This window comes from Tupaia chinensis, unplaced genomic scaffold, assembly GCF_000334495.1.
Source record: "Tupaia chinensis unplaced genomic scaffold, TupChi_1.0 Scaffold142326_1, whole genome shotgun sequence".
Taxonomy (NCBI): Eukaryota; Metazoa; Chordata; class Mammalia; order Scandentia; family Tupaiidae; genus Tupaia; species Tupaia belangeri.
The window spans coordinates 263,316-269,773 of NW_006202174.1; the positions used below are offsets into that span (position 1 = coordinate 263,316).

Sequence of the window (6,458 nt, forward strand, 5' to 3'; positions counted from 1 at the left end):
ATTATATATATTAAAAGGTTACTGTAGATTATAGGTAAAGGTAGATTAAAGGTAATAGGTAAAAGGTAATAGTTTATAGATATAGGTAATAGATCATAGGTAAAAGGTAATAGATGAAAAAGTTACTATGGATCGTAGGTTTTGATGTGTATACTTGCTTGTTTTTCTTTACCTCTTTTTTTAGCCTCTTATCTATGATCTACAGTAGCCATATATATGTATATATATAACTTATATATATAAATTTATTATAAATGAGCTACACTAGCCACCAAACACCTCACTTCCCTTTTATAGTTCTTCTTTGCTAAGAATGATTTCTCTACCATGATCTTCCTACCGTGCAGTCTTGATGCTCTGTTGATGACTAAGTGTGACATCCATGGGGGACATTGACTATTGAGAACAGACAGTGCCTGAGCTGGTCCAGATGCTAATCCTTTAGTCACTGGTCCCCAGAAGGCCTGTGCTCCCTATGCTCCCTGTGGTCCCTGGGGAGGAATGGAGAGGAAGGACAGCTGAGGGCGTCAGCCATATCACAGTGAGTCCAGACATGATGCGATGTTTTGGTAATAAGTGTGACAAAAACAATGTCATGCCAGGTGAGTGTCTTCTCAGTTTATAGATTGGCTTTACTTTGTCGTGAGAAATGAGCACATTTCAAGGTGTTTCCTCCTCCCCATATCTAAGAAAGCTCCTAAATATTGCATGTCTTTGGAATTTCATTGGAATTTTATAACACAGGAGATAGGGATTTCATCTTTCTGTGTCCTGATTTTAGCACTTCTGTTGGCCTCTAAGATGCAGAATAATGTAGGTGCTCAGATATGTCTACTACAGATTTATGCCAAATATAGACACCAGCAACTATTGCACATAAGAGCGTCTCCTTCTTTCCAATAGGCTCAAGGACTTAGCTCTAAGTCCAAGGTTTCACTTCACCCCATGCTGCTGTGTGCAATCATCAGAACGCATCCTAGGAGACTGGCCAAGCAAAGGTTCAGAGATGACAGGAGTCCAGCTGTGACGAACTCCTCCAACATTTTGCAATAAAAAAAGAAAGGAAGAAAAGAAAACAGGAAGAAACTAATTTTGCTGTACATCTTACCAAATATATAAAATATAACCTTTGCTAGAACATTAGGACCTTACAAATTTTTTTTCAGTGTCAGTCCCTAAATCTCTTCACATGGCCCCCATTTAACCTCATTTTTTTTCTCTTTTCTCCTTCCAGATTTTAGTGCCAAAATTTGGACACTGATTCTGCCTTTTGAGCTACCTCTTTCTTCATAAATCCTGGCTTCTAGTTTATCTAATTATCTCTAACTGGAGTAATTGGCAAATCACTTGTTCTGGAATCCAGATTCGTGTGGGCTTGCTGACAAAATGTGCAAAAGTAAAATCACATGCACTTGGATTGTGCAGGTGGGAACACCACTGCAGGGAAAGGTTGTGAGTTTGTAGGAAGATCACTCTCTCTCTCTCTCAAAAAGCCAAGAGCATCTTTTCTTTTAAGGAGCCCCCCACTTTGTTTCTGTGGGAAACTGTCCAGGGCACAGTGAGTCCCTGGCAGGACTTTGCTGGCCTTTTGCTTTCTCACTGGCTGTTGTAAGCAAAAACAGGCCTCCAGGGTCTCTGTGTTGAGGTGACATGAGCAGCTGCAGTTTACAGAGACAGGCGGGAGGAGGGGTGTGGTGGGAAGAGAAGACATCTTAACTCCTTTCCTACCCAAGCTTTCCAAATGTCCATTTTGGGCTCCTACAGTCAGAGCGTAGGGACCCAAATAAAGTGCAGGGTAGCCCTCAGCTCTGAACTGTCTACTTCATTTTCCTAAGGTCATTCTGTCAAACAAGGACCCTGAAGTCTCCACAGATGCTGACTTTATGCAACTTGAGCTCTACTAAAGGGGAGATGGTGGGGGCTCCTTCCCCTCTAATAGCATCCCCAGCACCCTTTAGATCAGCAGCGGGCCCACAATGTATTTTCAGGCTGTAATTTCCATTGCTTTCTTTAGATCCTTTGAGCAAATCCAGACTGGCTGCTTAGTGATACTTTCTGAGTCCTTAAGATGAGAACTTTACAACAAATAGATTAATTTTAAACATCTTGTGGGTGTAAAACCTATTAGGATATGAATTAGAATAGAACAGATGCTAAGAGCCTAGACTCTGTAGCCCGACTGCCTAGGTTTATTGTTTCATCACATAATAGCTGTGTGACCATGGCTAAGTTTGTCTTGGAATGTCTTCAAGCCTCTATTTCCTCTTTTATAAAATGGGAACAATAATAACTTCTCATGGGTTTTGGGGGCTTAAAAGAGGTGGTTCTTGCAAAGGCTTTAGAAGTGTGTCTTCTAATAGTGATGCTCTGATAATTTAAGCTGCTATTATGATGGTTGCTGATGATGGTGCTATTATTATTATTATTACTTTAAATGTGAGTAACGTAGATTATTTAGGAAAAGAGACTAAGAGAAAGATTCTGGGCAGGTGTTTATTAAAGAATTTCTCTCAAGTGAAACCTGTTGTGACTGTTAGAACTCTTAAGGATAGGGTAAAGGAGAAGCTCCACAAAGGTATGGTTTGAGTTGAAGTCTCATCTCAGCCTAATCTCTTTGGGACCTCTGGTATAGGAGGAACAAAGGGATTAACTCATTTGCACCTGAAACAGTCACCCATGGGTTTCAGGCTCCTCCCAGTGGAAGAGAATAACTCACAGCAATTTCCAGGAGAGGTGACCCTAGGGAAAGGTCCTGGTTAGCTAGAAATAGTTACTAATTAGAAAGAGGCAGTAAGATTCTATGGTTGCATCTTGTTTACAGAAATATTCTCATTGAAATTGTTATGATTGCCAGTGACTAGAATATCAAAGGTATGCAGAAGAAGCTGAGGGAGGACTTTTACAGACTTGTTCTGGGCTCCTTAATTGGAGATAAGAAGTCCTCAGTTGGGATTTTCATTAGTATTTGGAGTCTGTGACTTCTTTAGGCTCCTGAACAGAATCAATGAGCTAGGATTGGTGAATGACTTCTAAACTGGTGGTCCTGGGATGATTTTTTTGCCTGTATTTCCCTGCTCTTGATTGCTGGTACTTAGAAATCATGCACAGTGGGTTGCTTTAAGGTGCTGTATGCATCATGGTCTCTCACGTTTGAAACCTACTCTTTTCAGGCCTGTGGCTATTTTCGTTTGCTTTGTTTGCTCTCTTTAAGAATGAGAAAAATTGGATATTTAGGAGATCTGAACCTGCCACAGTTCTTAAAGTGATTGAAATATACAATATAATTTTCAAGTCTCTTCTTTACCTACTGCTGGAGTACCTCCCTCCTCCTCCTCCTCCAACTTTGCATGCCATTCATTGAAAGAACCCTTTCATTTTGTATCCTGCTGAGTTAAGTTCTTCTGTTGTATTTCTTCCCTTGTGTTTTGTCCAATTGAAATAGAAAAAAATGCTTCTTATACCCTCTGAGTTTTCTACCATGTTGAGGAAAGCCCTCTAATTAGTGCTTGAGTTTGTAATTAATGTGTTATACTTAAAAGACCAGTTTAACTCTGAGTTCTTGAGATTAGAGTTAATAGAAGCTTTTGAGCATATGGCTAGCTTGTCTTTGTATACCTGTAACTTGTATACTTTGCAGCCCTATCCACTGTACATATTTAAATCCCAGACTTCTACCTGTCCATTGTCTTCCCTCTGCTTCCTACTGTCAACTATTTATGGTATGCCAAGGAATTGTAACATAAACGTAAGCAAAGTGTAATACAGAAATCAGATAAAATAGGATAATGCCTCACCATCTTCCTAAGCAAGTATAAAAGGTATTATAAAATATTTTGTTTTGAAACATGCACACAGTTGCTTTTACCCTTCATTGGTACATGCTTAAAAGTTGGATTTAGAAGAAAGAGAGAGAGAGAGAGAGAGAGAGAAAGAAATAGGATTATATCAAATTTAAAATCTTCACAGCAAAGAAAACAATCAAAGCAAAGAGAAAACCTATAGAATAAAAACAGCTTACAGGGAACCAGCAGTTAGTGTAATGGCTATGTCGCTGGACTCCCACATAGTTGACTGTGGTTCGCGTCCCAGACCCGGTGGCTTAAAACTCAGCTGGGCATGTGTGTGTGCATGCCCAAGATCCCGAGAGGAGAATGGAGAAGAAGGGATTGCGGCATGGCCATCCCCCCGGGGGGTGATTTCTCGCTTTCTGTCTCTCTATCTCTCTCTGTCTGTCTGGCGAGTGCACGCGCCCTATAGCGAAAATCTCTCAAAAACAAAAAACAAAAAACCAAAAAACAGCTTACAAACCACACATCTGATAAGGGATTAATATCTAAAATATGTAAGTAATTCAAACAAATCAATGACAACACAAATAAACAGATTTTAAAAATGAATAAAGAGGCTGGCCCTGTAGCCTACTCCTTAAGGGAGCTAGATCCCATATGGCCAACTACAGTTCAAATTATGGCCCTGGAAGCTTAAACAACATGCCAGATGCACGTGTTTTTATGCCCCAAATCTTGTCAGGATTGAGAAATAGACAAGAAAGAATTGCAGTGTGCCCATGTTTCATTGAGGGATGCTTTATCCCTTTCTTTTTCTCTCAGTCTCTTCTGTCTGTTCTGGTGAGTGCACATACCCTTTGGCAATTAAAAAAAAATATGGGTAGAAGACCTGAATAGATGTTTCTCAAAAGAAAACAATCAGAAGGTCAATGAGTATATTAAAAAATGTCCAACATCACTAATTGTCAGGGAACAGTAAATCCAAACCATAATGAGCTGTCACCTCACACCTGTTAGAATGGATATCAGAAAAACAAACAAAGTATTGGCAAGGATGTGGAGAATAGAAAATCTTTATACACTGTTGATGGAAATGTAAATTGATACAGCCATTGTGGAATACAGTATGAAGATTCCTCAAAAAATTAAAAGTAGAGGGATCAGCAGTTAGTGTAATGACTATGTCGCTGGACTCCCATGTAGTCGACTGCAGTTCGAGTCCTGGACCTGGTGGCTTAAACTCACACTGGGCACATGTACATGTGTGCCCAAGATCCCAAGAGGAGAATGAAGTAGAAAGGATTGCCGTGTGGCCATCCCCCATGGGGAGTGATTTCTCGCTTTCTGTCTCTCTCTCTTTCTGGTGAATGTATGCGCTCTATAGCAAAAACAGTCTCCAAAAAAAAAAAAAAAATTAAAGTAGAACTACCTTATGAGCCAGTAATCCCACCACTAAGTGTATATTGAAAGGAAAGAAAATTGGTGTGTCAAAGAGATACCTGTACTCTCGTGTTAAGTGCAACATTATTCACAACAGCTTAGATATGTAAACAACTTAAGTGTCCATTGACAGATGAATAGATAAAGAAAGTACAGTGTGAATACACACACAGACACACACACACACACACACACACACACACACACACACACACACATACATAAACATCTTATTCAGCTGTAAAAAGAAGGAAATCTGGTACAGAGGCTTCTGGGAGTGGAGTAATGGTGTCTGTGATTCCCAGAGACTGTTGAATAGGGTCTCAGCCAAACATAAAAGTTAACAGCAGCAGCCAGGCCAAATTTCAGTCATGTGAGAGATGGAAGAGAAAAAGCAGAAGGTGATTTGAGCCAACTCTCAAAACAATATTTCCAAAGTGACCTACCCTCTCATACAAAGATCAAATACAGACCAAACTATTCAGGATGCCCCTGAAGAGGTTTGCAACCATGACTTGGAGAGAGAGAGAAAGAGCTGCTATCAGAGAGATAAATAGGGATCATCCAACCTGAGAATATATAACCTCCTCTTCAGTGTCAAAGAAGTCTTGATTAGGCTAGATTCTTGACTCCAGCCTTGATGCAGATGATCCTATAACAGGCAAGATAGATGAAGATTTTGAGGAGGAGAGTGGTGATGATACTGCAGCTCTTCTTGCAGAATTAGAAAAAAAAATATTTTAAAAAAGAAAAGAGCTGAAGAACCAGCCAGGAAGGAAGAAAAACAAAAACCTGAAAAAGAAAGGATTAGTATGGAGAACATTCTAAGTGGAAACCTGTTACTTAATCTCATACACCCAACCTAGTCACAGGCCAACTTCAAAGTCAAAAGGAGGAGGGACAATGATGTCGTCTTCAAGAATTGTGCAAGAGGTGTAAATGATCAGAAGAAAGACAGAACTGGTCTGTTTATTGTAGTTTCCAAAGTTTAAATGAAAAGATGGTTTAATTCAACTGATTTTAGTAGTCAGACACAGTGATATGACGCATAATGATTCAGTGAACAATAGACCACAAATATGATGGTGGTCCCATAAGATTATACTGAAGCTGAAAAATAATCCCAATTGCCTCAAGATAACATTTTCTTTCCTTTTTTTTTTTTTTTTTTGGAGAGTTTTTTGCTCTAGCACGTGTGCGCTCATCAGAAAGACAGAGAGAGACAGAGAG

At 39.7% G+C, this 6,458-nt stretch overlaps 1 pseudogene; it reads left to right on the forward strand.

The window, feature by feature from the left end:
* The window catches only part of LOC102470809 (spliceosome-associated protein CWC15 homolog pseudogene), an 11,002-nt pseudogene extending 4,782 nt beyond the window's left edge, over positions 1-6,220 (forward strand).
* The last annotated feature ends 238 nt before the right edge of the window (positions 6,221-6,458 follow it).